The following is a 14,702-nucleotide window of genomic DNA, read 5'->3' as shown; positions in this document are numbered from 1 at the left end:
AGATTGGAGAGGCGGAGGCAACAGAAGGAAGGGAGGGGCAGGCCTTAATGAGTGCTGAGTCATGGAGCCACACCCCATGGCCTATATAAAGGATCTACTTTCTGGCAGTCTCTGAGTCAGGCAAAAGTCGAACTTATCTTGCTGAAGTCACTTACTGGTCTCCTGCCTGCTCTGAGGACTTTGCTAGGACTTTGGGCAGAGCTGCAGAGGCAAGCCTGATTCGGATTTCCCTGACCCAGCCGTCAGCGGAGGAGTGGGACACGACAGTTTGTCTGCTTGCTTTTTGTATGCTTTGGCTGCTTCATTCAGGGCTCTTTTGGTATTCTCCCAGCCTTTCTTTAATGACTCCATCCATTCATTCAGGGTCATGGAAGAAGGCTATTCTCTCAGCAGTTCTGGCATAGGGACAATTTCCATGCCGCTCGTAATCTGAAAAGGCGTCAGTCCCGTACTACTATGCACTGCATTCTTGTACGCCACTTCTGCAAAAGGAAGCAAGTCAGCCCAATTATCTTGCTGGTAATCCACATAACATCTTAGGTATTGTTCCACCATGGCATTAGTACATTCTGCGGCTCCGTTTGAACTCCGTTTGTCGGCTATTTATTTATTTACTTATTTATTAGATTTCTAGACCGCCCTTCTCCCAAAGGACTCAGGGCAGTGTACAGCCTTATTAAAACACATAGGTACACAATAAATTTAAAATACATTTAAAATGAAATATTTAACCAGCCAATTTAAAACTAAAAACGGTCAAAAGACCGATATAAAACCCTAAAATATAAAATTATAAATAGATTAATACAGTTTAAAATTCAATTAAAACTAAATTAAACTAAAATCAATTAAAATAATATTTAGGCTAGTCCCGCCCAATTGAATAGCAGAGTCTTCAGTTCCCGCTTGAAGGTACAGAGGTCAGGAAGTTGGTGTAACCCAGGAGGTAACTCATTCCATAGGGTCGATGCTGCCACAGAGAAGGCTCTCCCCCTGGGGGTCACCAGCCGGCACTGTCTGGCTGATGGCACCCGGAGCAGGCCCGCTCTGTGGGAGCGCACAGGTCATTGGGAGGCTATCGGTGGCAGAAGGCGGTCTCGTAAATAGCCTGGTCCTAAGCCATGGAGCGCTTTAAAGGTGAGCACTAACACCTTGAATTGCACCCGTAAGGCTACCGGCAGCCAGTGCAGGCTGCGCAGGATAGGTGTTGTGATGCTCCCACAATTACCTGTGCAGCCGCATTCTGGACTAGTTGGAGCCTCCCGGTGCTCTTCAAGGGGAGCCCCATGTAGAGAGCATTGCAATAGTCCAGGCGAGAGGTAACGAGGGCGTGAGTGACCGTGCATAAGGAGTCCTGGTCAAGAAAGGGGCGCAACTGGCGCATCAGGCGCACCTGATAAAATGCTCCCCTGGCGACGGCCGTCAAATGTTCTTCTAAAGTCAGCCGATCGTCCAGGAGAATGCCCAAGTTGTGCACCCTTCCCCTGGGGTCAGAACTTCATGTGGCTAGCCATGGATCAGTAGCTAGTCCTGCTTCAAGTTGGCAGTTAGCTTCCCATTGATGGGGTCAGTCTGCTTGCTGGCCTGACTCTGGGTAGCCACACTCTGTGTGTCTGGGAAGATGATATGGACGACGTCCTCCCTCTGGCTGTCATTTCCTTGACAGGGCGTCTGCAAGCAGGTTCTTCCCCCCTTGGATGTATTTCAGCTTGAAATCAAACCGCTTGAAGTACTGTGCCCAGCGGACCTGTTTGGGGGAGAGCCTTCGTGGGGTCTTTAAGGCTTCGAGATTTCACTGGTCTGACCATACCTCAAAGGGGATCTTGGCTCCCTCTAGGAAGTGCCACCATGATAGAAGAGCCCAACGAACAGAAAGGCTTCCTTCTCCCATACTGCCCATCTCCGCTCGGTGTCTGTAAGTTTTTTGGACACATATGCACAGGGAAGCAGCCGTCTTTGGCAGTCTTCCTTGAGGAGCACTGCTGCCACTGCAACATCATTGGCGTCAGCTGGACAATGAACTGTCTATCTGGGTCTGGGTGCTGCAGGATGGGATCCTCTGCAAATTGCTGTTTCAAGCTTTCAAACACTTTTTGACAGCTTAGTGTCCAAGCTAGTGGCTGCGTCGGCCCCGGCTTTGCAGGGGAGGGTCCTATCTTTAGCAGTTCAGTAAGTGGCAGAGCCACTTCTGTGAAGATTGGGATGAATTGCCGGTAGAAGTTAGCAAGCCCCAGGAAACTTTGCAGCTGTTTCCTGGTGTGAGGGAGCTGCCAGTCAAGTATGGCTCGCACTTTTCTGGGATCCATCTCTATACCTTTGTTTGACACTTGGTAGCCCAGGTAGTCCAGAGAAGTTTTGTGAAACTCACATTTGGACAGCTTCTCATAAAGTTTTGCAGCTAACAGTTTCTTTAGTACTTGTTGGACTAGTTTCACATGTTCTTCTAATGTCTCACTGAATATGAGAATGTTGTCTAAGTAGATGACAACCCCCTTGTATAAATGTTCATGCAGCTCTTTGTTAATCAATTGCATGAATACTGCAGGGGCTCCTTGGAGACCAAAGGGCATGACTTTGAATTGGAAGCTACCTAATGGGCAGTTGAAAGCAGTCTTCTATTCATCCCCTTCCTTTATGCGCACCCTGTAGTAGGCTTCTCTCAAGTCAAGTTTAGTAAACACTTTTCCTTTTGAAAGGTAGTTCAGTAGGTCTTTCATGAGGGAGAGGGAATAGGTGTTTTCCATGCATACCACATTTATTCCACGAAAATCCACCCACAGCCTCATCCCTCGCCCCATCTTTCTTTTCCTTACACAGCACCAGGCCGACTACTCTGGATTTTGGAGATTGGGCTATATTTGTATCAATGTACTTCCTCAGCTCAGCCATCTCTTTTGGGGTTATTGAGTACATCTTTGAGTTCATCTTTGGTTTAGGGAGTTTGGCTCCGGGCTCGATGTCGATTGCACAGTCAGTGTGGTGAAGAGGGGGAAGGATGTTGCGTTCTTCCTCACTGAATGCTTCAGCCAAGTCCCTGTATTCCTTGGGGACCTGGGGAGTCCCAGGTAGAACCTCAATGGCCATCGTGGCCACCTCTCGTTGGTGGGGACCCTGTGGGCTCATCTCAGTGGGTTGTGCTTCAGGTGGGACAGACGGCAAGGGGCCCACCCCTATCACGACTTTTCGGTAGCCGTCCTCCCATTTGATTGTAGGGGCCCATTTGTCTAGCCAGGTGAGTCCCAGGATGATTGACTCTGCCATTTGGGGGATACTATGAATTGAATAAGTTCTGTGTGGATCCCCTGTTCCAATCTGACAAGCTCAGTGACCCGTGTAGCAAGGGTACCTCCTATTAAGGTACCATCTACTTGCTGAAAGTGTATGGGGCAGCTTAAGAGGTATGTCTTTATGCCTAACTGCTCAACAATGGGGAAGCTAATTATGCACTGAGTGCAGCCGGTGTCTATTATTGCCGCTACCTCTCCATGCACTCCTGTCTCTGGCACTATCAGCTTGATTTTGACCGCAAAGGAGTGGATAGTCCCACTTACCATCGGGTCGTCTTCACTGCTGCTACTGCTGGCTGGTGTGGGCGGCAGGTCTTTGGTCGAGGTCTCTTCACTCTCCAGGGGAGGGAAGTCTCAACTGCCTGCTAGGCAATTCTGCTGGCATCCAAGGGCTTTCATGGGTCCCTTCTGCCTCAGACTGATGTGGTGGGAGATGGTTGTGGAACCGGTGCAGGTGCCAGACACTCCGCAGCTTGATGACCCACTTGTCTACAACGGTAGCATTTGATCACCCCTGTAGATTGAGCAGGAGGGGTTTCAGTAGGTTTGTTGCAGGATGTCTAGTGAAAGTTCTCCCTGGGGACCTCTCAGCTGAGGGGTTGTGGCGTGGGTGAACTTCTCTATCAAGAGCTACTGACATAGTATACCAGTCTTGCAGTCGCTCTGGCATCCCCCGGATTCCACAGGTGGTCCTGACTTCTTGATCAATGGCTTCTTTAAAATAATGCAGAAGTATTCTGTCCGGCCAATGTCCAAGGTTCCCAGCGACCCATCTAAAGTCCCATACGAAGTCTTTTATGGGTCGATTTCCTTGCCTCATCACCTTTATCTTAGCTTCACTCTCATCTGCACTACATCCTACAACATCTTGAGTCTCCAAAGACCTATGCAAGGGTCCTTTTTGTAGACTTTAGTTCAGCATTCAATACCATCATTCCAGACATTCTTCTAACTAAGCTAAACCAGCTACAGGTACCGGAACAGACTTGTAAGTGGATCACAAGCTTCCTAACAAACAGGAAGCAGCAGGTGAAGCTAAGCAAGATTACATCAAATACCTGTACAATTAGCACAGGGGGCCCCCAAGGCTGTGTGTTGTGACCCAGGTTCCTGGACCCAGACTCCTGGACTCGGATGATTCAGAAAATGAGGGAGAAGACCTGGCAAGCCCTGTTTCTCTTGAGCCCTCTCCCTCCCTGGCACCCACTCAAAGGGAGGGGCCGGCACGGCCTGATTCTCCCGGCCTTCTGATTTGGCAACGCCCAAGAACAGTTTTGGAGGGACGCAAGATTACGAAGGCTTGATCGACGCGCAGCAGCGGAAGAGTTGGGACAAAGCCAAGTCATAATTGTCATGCAGTGACATCTGCAGAGACTATAAATAGGAGGCGGACTTCCTGGTTTTTGTCTTGGACAAAGCAATGAATTTGGCGCGAGCTAACTATTTCATGGAGGGAAGAATATATTCGTGAGTAATTCTGGCCTTATCTATAATTTCCTCGTTATCTCCAGAAACTTGGCAGGCCCGTGGGTAGACGTGGCCAGGACATGTATCTATGTAAATAAAAGGAAAAAAGGAAGGCCTCTGACGGTCTCTTTGCTGGGAGTATTGGGGGAAGGGTAACAGAACATTTTGTCCAAGACCTGACTAAAACATCTTCCACCAAAGATGGATCAGCAGCAGGTACAGCAGCAGTTAGAGCAGCTACACGCGCTAATCAACAGCTCCAGCAGCAAGTGGCTCACTTGGCAGGCCAACTTGCTGCCAGGAATGTGCCTGCAGCCCCCCATCCTCCCACCTCCTCCTCGCCGCAGTGCCCGATAACCGTGCCGGATAAGTTTTCTGGGCAGCCTGAGATGTTCCCGACCTTCTTGGGACAGTGCCAGCTCTACATGGCTATGAGGCCAGAGGATTTCCCAGACGACCGGGCTAAGGTGGCCTTCGTGATTAACCTTCTTCCGCTCGGCTGCTCGATGGGCCACGCCTCTTGCTCCAGGACAGCCCCTGCTGGCGGACCAACAGCGTTTTGGCAGCACCTCGCACCATGTATGAGGACCCGTTCGAATGCTGACGGCAACCAGGCGCCTTAAGGAACTCCGTCAAGGAGCGCCCCTGCAGGAGTACATCGCCGATTTTGTGCCAGGACTCTGACTGGAATGATGCAGCGCTGGTGGACGCGCGTTCCAGGAGGGACTCTCAGAGGAATTGCAAGCGAGCTGGCCAGCGTGAGGCGCCAGCGGACCCTCGACAACTTGGTGCCCTTTGTCTCCGCCTCGATGCCCGTCTGCACGGGCGACCGTCCCGTCGCACCCCGGGACCCTCCGTCGACATCTGCACCCCACTTCCTGCACCACCAGCACCCAGGGTCGCCCCACGCTTTGTAACCGCTGCGGAAGAGCCCATGGAGTTGGGAGCGCCAGACCTCGCCTAACAGCCCAGGAGCGGAACCGAGGCGCCAAGGGGATTGTGCCTGTACTGTGGGGAGCCCGCCACTTCGCCGCTTCTGCCCCAGAAAGCGAAGTGGGGCACGCCGTCCCCGAATCACAGCGTGACCAATCGGAAGCGGAGCAGGCCCGACCTCGGGAAACCCTAGGTCGGGCACGCATTAAGCCCCCACTGGACGCTATGGAAGTAGACTCTGGGCCCCTCGGCATCTGATTCTGGACACACGGATATGGTTGGGGAACCAGTCGGACGGGCTCCAGGCGCATGCGCTGGTGGACTCAGGGCCACAACAAACTTTATGGACCAGGCCTTTGTGATTCAGTTTGCGGTCCCCGTGGTTCCGGTGGACCCTCCGATGCGGGTAGAGACAATTGATGGACGAGAACTGGTGTCCGGCCCCATTAAATTCGCCACCCAGCCTTTGCGCCTGGCTATTGGGGACCATGAGGAGGCGATCCAGTTTTATGTCACGGCGGACCTTCATTTTCCCTTGGTCCTTGGTTGGCCTGGCTTCGGACCCACAATCCTCAAGTGGCCTGGTCGCGGAACGCCATCTCTTTCCCAAGTCTGCAGTGCGTCGATCACATCCGCCACACCTGTGCCGCCAGAACGCCCCACCGCTGCCATCACCTTGCCTCCTGAGCTGACGGACTTCGCCGACGTGTTCAGCGAGAAGGAGGCGGACCGACTACCCCGCATCGGCCCCACGATTGCCCGTGGACCTTCTGCCCAACGCACCACTGCCTGTGGGACGCCTGTATTCCATGTCGGAGCCCGAGTTGGCCGCCTCAGGGACTTCCTGGACAAAAACCTGGCCCGAGGGTTCATCCGCCTTCAAAGTCCCTCTCGGCCCCGGTCCTCTTTGTGAAGAAGAAGACAGGGACTTGCGCTATGCTGTGATTACCGCCAAACGCCATTACGGTGCGGAATCGCTACCCCTGCCGCTCATCCCGGAGCTACTGGAAAGGTTGCGGGAGGCCACGATCTTCACCAAGCTCGATCTCCGGGGCCTACAACCTGGTGCGGATACGAAGGAGACGAATGGAAGACGGCATTCGCACCCGATACGGACACTACGAATACACTGTCATGCCATTTGGGTTGACCAATGCTCCCGCCGTTTTTCAGCACTTCATGAACGACGTGTTCCGAGACATGTTGGATCGGTTCGTGGTTATCTACCTCGACGACATCCTGATTTACTCCCGGTCCAGGGAAAGCCACCTTCGACACGCCAGTCTGGTTCTGCAACGCTATGGAGCAACAACTCAATGCGGCTGGAGAAATGCGCTTCTTCCGGACTTCCATAGAATTCCTCGGCATATCATCTCGCCCGAGGGCATAGCCATGGACCCATGTAAAGTAGAAGCTTTGTCTATCTGGGTCTGGGTGCTGCAGGATGGGATCCTCCGCAAATAGCTATTTCAAGCTTTCAAACACTTTTCGACAGCTTAGTGTCCAAGCTAGTGGCTGCGTCGGCCCCGGCTTTGCAGGGGAGGGTCCTATCTTTAGCAGTTCAGTAAGTGGCAGAGCCACTTCTGTGAAGATTGGGATGAATTGCCGGTAGAAGTTAGCAAGCCCCAGGAAACTTTGCAGCTGTTTCCTGGTGTGAGGGAGCTGCCAGTCAAGTATGGCTCGCACTTTTCTGGGATCCATCTCTATACCTTTGTTTGACACTTGGTAGCCCAGGTAGTCCAGAGAAGTTTTGTGAAACTCACATTTGGACAGCTTCTCATAAAGTTTTGCAGCTAACAGTTTCTTTAGTACTTGTTGGACTAGTTTCACATGTTCTTCTAATGTCTCACTGAATATGAGAATGTTGTCTAAGTAGATGACAACCCCCTTGTATAAATGTTCATGCAGCTCTTTGTTAATCAATTGCATGAATACTGCAGGGGCTCCTTGGAGACCAAAGGGCATGACTTTGAATTGGAAGCTACCTAATGGGCAGTTGAAAGCAGTCTTCCATTTATCCCCTTCCTTTATGCACATCCTGTACAGGCTTCTCTCAAGTCAAGTTTAGTAAACACTTTGCCTTTTGAAAGGTAGTTCAGTAGGTCTTTCATGAGGGGAAGGGGGTAGGTGTTTTCCATGCATATCACATTTATTCCACGAAAATCCACCCAGAGTCTCATCCCCCCATCTTTCTTTTCCTTAAACAGCACCGGGGCGGCTACTCTGGATTTTGCAGGTTGGATGAACCCTCGGGCTAGGTTAGTATCAATGTACTTCCTCAGCTCAGCCATCGCTTTTGGGGTTATTGAGTACATCTTTGGTTTAGGGAGTTTGGCTCCAGACTCGATCTCGATTGCAGTCAATGTGGTGATGAGGAGGAAGGATATTGCATTCCTCCTCACTGAATAATTCAGCCAGGTCCCTGTATTTCTTGGGGACCTGGGGAGTCCCAGGTAGGGCTTTGATGGCCACCGTGGCCGCCTCTCGTTGGTGGGGCCCCTGAGGGCTTGTCTCAGTGGATTCGGCTTCAGGAGGTATGGGCGGCAAGGGGCCCACCCCATCCTTAGTTTTTGGTAGACATCCTCCCATTTGTTTGTAGGGGCCCATTTGTCTAGCCAGGTGAGTCCCAGGATGATTGATTCTGCCATTTTGGGGGGTACTACGAATCGAATGAGTTCTGTGTGGATCCCCAGTTTCAATCTGACAAGCTCAGTGACTCGTGTAGCAGGGGTGCCACCTATTAAAGTCCTGTCTACTTGCTGAAAGCGTATGGGGCGGCTTAAAAGGTGTGTCTTTATGCCTAGCTGCTCAACAATGGGGATGTTAATCAAGCAATGGCTGCAACCGGTGTCTATTATTGCTGCTACCTCTCCATGCACCCCCATCTCTGGCACTGTCAGCTTGACCTTGACCACAAAGGGGTGGATGGTCCCATTTACCATCGGGTCATCTTTGCCACTGCTACTGCTGGCCGGCGTGGGCAGCAGGTGTTTGGTTGAGGTCTCTTTACTCTCTCCAGGGAGAGGGGAAGTCTCAACTGCCTGCTAGGCAATTCTGCTGGCATCCAAGGGCTTTCATGGGTCCCTTCTGCCTCAGACTGATGTGGTGGGAGATGGTTGTGGAACCGGTGCAGGTGCCAGACACTCCGCAGCTTGATGACCCACTTGTCTACAACGGTAGCATTTGATCACCCCTGTAGATTGAGCAGGAGGGGTTTCAGTAGGTTTGTTGCAGGATGTTTAGTGAAAGTTCTCCCTGGGGACCTCTCAGCTGAGGGGTTGTGGCGTGGGTGAACTTCTCTATCAAGAGCTACTGACATAGTATACCAGTCTTGCAGTCGCTCTGGCATCCCCCGGATTCCACAGGTGGTCCTGACTTCTTGATCAATGGCTTCTTTAAAATAATGCAGAAGTATTCTGTCCGGCCAATGTCCAAGGTTCCCAGCGACCCATCTAAAGTCCCATACGAAGTCTTTTATGGGTCGATTTCCTTGCCTCATCACCTTTATCTTAGCTTCACTCTCATCTGCACTACATCCTACAACATCTTGAGTCTCCAAAGACCTATGCAAGGGTCCTTTTTGTAGACTTTAGTTCAGCATTCAATACCATCATTCCAGACATTCTTCTAACTAAGCTAAACCAGCTACAGGTACCGGAACAGACTTGTAAGTGGATCACAAGCTTCCTAACAAACAGGAAGCAGCAGGTGAAGCTAAGCAAGATTACATCAAATACCTGTACAATTAGCACAGGGGGCCCCCAAGGCTGTGCCCTCTCCCCACTTCTATTCTCTCTGTATACCAATGACTGCATCTCCAACGATCCATCTGTTAAGCTACTGAAGTTCACAGATGACACAACAGTGATCGGTCTCATTCGAGACAATGACAAATCCGCATATAGACAAGAGGTTGAACGACTAGTCTTGTGGTGCAACCAAAACTGAACACACTCAAAACCATAGAAATGGTGGTAGACTTTAGGAGAAACCCTTCCATACTTCCACCTTTCACAAAACTAGACAACACAGTATCAACAGTATAGGGGCCTCTGGTGGCTCAACAGACTAATGAAGTCTGTTATTAACAGCAGCTGCTTGCAATTACTGCAGGTTCAAGTCCCACCAGGCCCAAGGTTGACTCAGCCTTCCATCCTTTATAAGGTAGGTAAAATGAGGACCCAGATTGTTGGGGGGCAATAAGTTGACTTTGTATATAATATACAAATGGATGAAGACTATTGCCTGACATAGTGTAAGCCGCCCTGAGTCTTCAGAGAAGGGCGGGATATAAATGAAAATTTAAAAAAAAACAGTAGAAACCTTAAAATTTCTGGGTTCTATCATATCGCAAGATCTAAAATGGACAGCTAACATCAAAAACATCATCAAAAAAGGACAACAAAGAATGTTCTTTCTGCGCCAACTCAGTAAGCTCAAACTGCCCAAGGAGCTGCTGATTCAGTTCTACAGAGGAATTATCAAGTCTGTCATTTGCATCTCTATAACTGTCTAGTTCAGTTCTGCAACCCAACAAGAAAGACACAGACTTCAGAGGATAATTAGAACTGCAGAAAAAATAATTGCTACCAACCTGCTTTCCATTGAGGACCTGAATACTGCACGAATCAAGAAGAGGGCCGTGAAAATATTTAAAGATCCCTCACATCCAGGACATAAACTGTTTCAACTCCTACCCTCAAAACGACGCTATAGAGCACTGCACACCAGAACAACTAGACCAGGGGTGTCCAAAGTTTTTTGAGTGAGGGCCAAATACAGAAAAATAAGCAAAGGCCCGGGCCACGGGGGGGAGGGGGGGGGCTGAAATTTTTTTGTACCAGTTCTTTGGGCGTGGCTTATTTTGGGGTGTGGCTTGGTGGTCATGTGACTGGTGGGCGTGGCTAACTGCTCATGTGACTGAGTGGATGTGGCTATGGGCATAGAAACTACTCAGAGGGCTAAAAAAAGTAATTTTTGACCAGTCCTCACACTTATGACCATCCTCACATTTATGCCCATTGCAGCATTTTTAACAACCATATCACTCATTTCACAACTGCTTCTCTTCACCACGGTTACAAGATAGGGTGCAAAATGTAAAGATAGTTGTAGGTGTGAGGACCAGTCAAAAGTGTGAGAACCTGTCAGAAATCACTTTTTTCAGCCGTCTGGGTAGTCCCTATGCACAGTTTAGGCTTAAGTATACTATATGTGTGTGAGTTATATATATGTGCATGTGTATCTCTATGTTTGTGTACGTGTGTGTTTGTGTTATGTTGATTTTTAATGTAATATTTTTAAATATAATTATTCAGTGAGGCATGCGGCTGGACAACAAACAGTATATAAGCCTAGTAAATTCATGTGTGGCCCGGGCCACACACAAGAGGTGACATATTGACACATGACTACTGTGTGTATTTCTAACTCGCCTATAATGTGAAGAACATTGCTCTCAGTGGGAGCAGTGATGCTGTCCTTTGGATTGAAGGATGGCTGGGATGTCAGGAGAAAGTTTGGTGGTTGAGACACGAAGGACTTCACAGAGATGGCTATCAGTCATTCTGGATCTCAGTCTGCTTTTGTTCTGATTTAACAGAGAAAATGTTTGTTCACATATGTATGTTGAGCCGAACAGGCTCATCATTCTTTTTGCGTGGCGTCTCATCAGAGGAAACTTGGCATGATCCAAACTCTGATAGAAGTCAGGAGGAGAGAAGCTGATGTTGACTCTTCAGAGAATCATCACATTGCATTTCAATCAGTTCTAACTGCAGACTCTCCTCCACTTCTTCTGCATCCACCAGGAAGGGGGTCGAGAACAGCTTGATTTGTTTTTCAATGACAGAAAAATCTTGAAAACGCTGGTTGAATTCTGTCACGAGGGATGTAATTACAGAAACATATTTCTCCTTTTTAGCAGAAAGGTCTGCCTTTGGAAAAGCAGACTTGATTTCAGACAGCGAGGGAAGTGTGCAGCATTAAAGCTTCGTAGTTGTGTCTCAAACAGGCGGAGCTTTACACAGAAGGCTTTCATGTGCATACAGGTGTGACACCAGCTGTTCTTTGCCTTGTAGGTTCTTGTTCAGTGTATTCAGATGATGAGTAAGATCAACTAAAATGCCAGGTCTGCCAGCCACAGAGGGTCACTCAGTTCATGAAGAGGTCGGTCCTTCTCTTTCAAAAAATTGTCGATTTCTGATCTCAGCGAATAAAACCGCTGCAGCACAGAGCCACGGCTGAGCCAGCGCACATCAGAGTGGTAGAGTACATCCCCGTATTCAGCATCCACGTCAGATAAGAAAGCTTGAAATTCCCTGTGGTACAGTCCTCTAGCTCGAATTATGTTGACAGTTTTTACAACAGTGTTCATCACATCGCCCAGCTGCACAGTCTTGGCACACAGTGCTTCTTGGTGGATTATACAGTGCATCCTAACAGCCTCACCTCTGCTCTCTTTTACCTTGACGCACACCATGGATGCCATTCCTTTGCGCTCACCCGTCATGGCCGGAGCTCCATCCGTTGTTACTCCACAGAGCTTGTCCCATTTAAGCCCCATCTTTTCAACTGCCTCTGACACAGCGTCAAAAATATTTCCACCCGTCGTTGTGCCTTTTAGGCTCATCATATCAAGCAGCTCCTCCGACAGCAAAATTATCATCGACTCCCAAAAAATTAAAAGCTGTGCGGTGTCTGTGGCGTCTGTGCTCTCATCGCATGCTATCGAGTAAAAATCAAAAGCACAAGCTTTCTCTCTCAGCTGAAGTTTCAGGTTAGCTGACAAGTCCTCGATTCTCCGCACCACTGTATTTCTGGATAAGGTCACGTTGTTGAAATCCTGCACTTTTTCCGGGCACATTACTTCTGTGACTTTGATGAGGCGCTGCTTTATGAAATCACCGTCTGAGAACGGTTTGCCATGCTGGGCAATAAGTTTTGCGACTTCATAGCTTGCTGCTGTGGCGTTTTCCTGTATTTTGTTAGCACGAAATAAAAACTGTTGTTGAGCTTGCAGGCTAGCTGCCATTTGCTTGGTGCCCGTTTGGCACCTGTGTACGATGCGTAGCTCTGATGCTTGGTCTCATAGTGCCGACGGACATTATACTCTTTCATCACGGCAACATCTTCATTGCAAATCAAACAGACACACTTTCCGTTGATTTCTTTAAAGAAATATTCATTTTCCCACCGTGTTTGAAATCTTCTACACTCACTTGCTATCTTGCGTTTCTTCGGTGCTGCCATTTCTGGTGACTCGTGGTAAATATTTAGGACTATATCAGAGGCCTGAAAACCTGGGACATTACAATACAGATGGATACAGTCAGTCTACTAAAAAGCAACAATATGTGGATATCATCTTCATTTAAGGGGGGAAAATGTTTCATATTCATTCATCTTGGCCAGGGGTGTCCAAACTTGGTCCCTTAAGACTTGTGGGCTTCAACTCCCAGAGCAAAGCTGGCTGAGGAACTCTGGGAATTGAAGTCCACAAGTCGTAAGAGACCAAGTTTGGACACCCCTGATCTTGGCTTTTGTTTTGTATTTGGTATGAACTTGAAACTCCCTTCGTTATTCCCTGCCCAAGGGGTGGAGGCGCGAGGAGCCTCACCAGGCGGCCCGAGGAAGGCGAGGCTAGAACTGCTGGGGTCGGGCAGGGCCAGCAGCCACTTTCCCGTTTGCCGCCGCCTCCTCCGCCCCCTCCCTTCTTTATTCCATGCCCAAGGGGTGGAGGCGCGAGGAGCCTCACCAGGCGGCCCGAGGAAGGCGAGGATAGAACTGCTGGGGTCGGGCACGGCCAGCAGCCTCTTTCCCGCTTGCCGCCACCTCCTCCGCCCCCTCCCTTCGTTATTCCCTGCCCAAGGGGTGGAGGCGCGAGGAGCTTCACCAGGCGGCCCGAGGAAGGCGAGGCTAGAACTGCTGGGGTCGGGCACGGCCAGCAGCCTCTTTCCCGCTTGCCGCCGCCTCCTCCGCCCCCTCCCTTCGTTATTCCATGCCCAAGGGGTGGAGGCGCGAGGAGCCTCACCAGGCGGCCCGAGGAAGGCGAGGCTAGAACTGCTGGGGTCGGGCACGGCCAGCAGCCTCTTTCCCGCTTGCCGCCGCCTCCTCCGCCCCCTCCCTTCGTTATTCCATGCCCAAGGGGTGGAGGCACGAGGAGCCTCACCAGGCGGCCCGAGGAAGGCGAGGATAGAACTGCTGGGGTCGGGCACGGCCAGCAGCCACTTTCCCGCTTGCCGCCGCCTCACCTGTTTCTCGATGGCTGTCACTGCCGCCAGGCGTGTCCGACATGGGGAGGCGCGAGGAGCCTCGCCAGGCGGCCCGAGGAAGGCGAGGGTAGAACTGCTGGGGTCAGGCACGGCCAGCAGCCTCTTTCCCGCTCACCGCCTCCTCTGCCCCCTCCCTTCATTATTCCCCGCCCATGGGGAGGAGCCGCGAGCCTCGCAGCGCGAAAAGGGCCATATTAAATTATACTTTCAGAATTTGCTGCGGGCCAATAAAAACTGACCCGCGGGCCGCAGTTGGCCCGCGGGCCGTAGTTTGGACACCCCTGAACTAGACACAAGAGCAGTTTTTTCCCGAAGGCCATCACTCTGCTAAACAAATAATTCCCTCAACACTGTCAAACTATTTACTAAATCTGCTTTACTATTAATCTTCTCATAGTTCCCATCACCCATCTCTTTCCACTTATGACTGCATGACTGTAACTTTGTTGCTGGCAATCCTTATGATTTATATTGATATACTGACCATCAATTGTGTTGTAAATGTTGTACCTTGATGAACGTATCTTTTCTTTTATGTACAGTGAGAGCATATGCACCAAGACAAATTCCTTGTGTGTCCAATCACACCTGGCCAGTAAAATTCTATTCTATTCTATTGATTCGGTCTTGGTCTTCGAATCTGGCCCGGAGAAGCTCAACAAAACCTTCAGCGTCATTTAATTCAGCAACCCCCTCATTATGCAGCTGGGCTATCCAGTCAGCAGCATCTCCCTCATTCATT

This window comes from Ahaetulla prasina, chromosome 8, assembly GCF_028640845.1.
Source record: "Ahaetulla prasina isolate Xishuangbanna chromosome 8, ASM2864084v1, whole genome shotgun sequence".
NCBI lineage: Eukaryota > Metazoa > Chordata > Lepidosauria > Squamata > Colubridae > Ahaetulla > Ahaetulla prasina.
Note: the sequence above shows the minus strand (reverse complement) of the source record.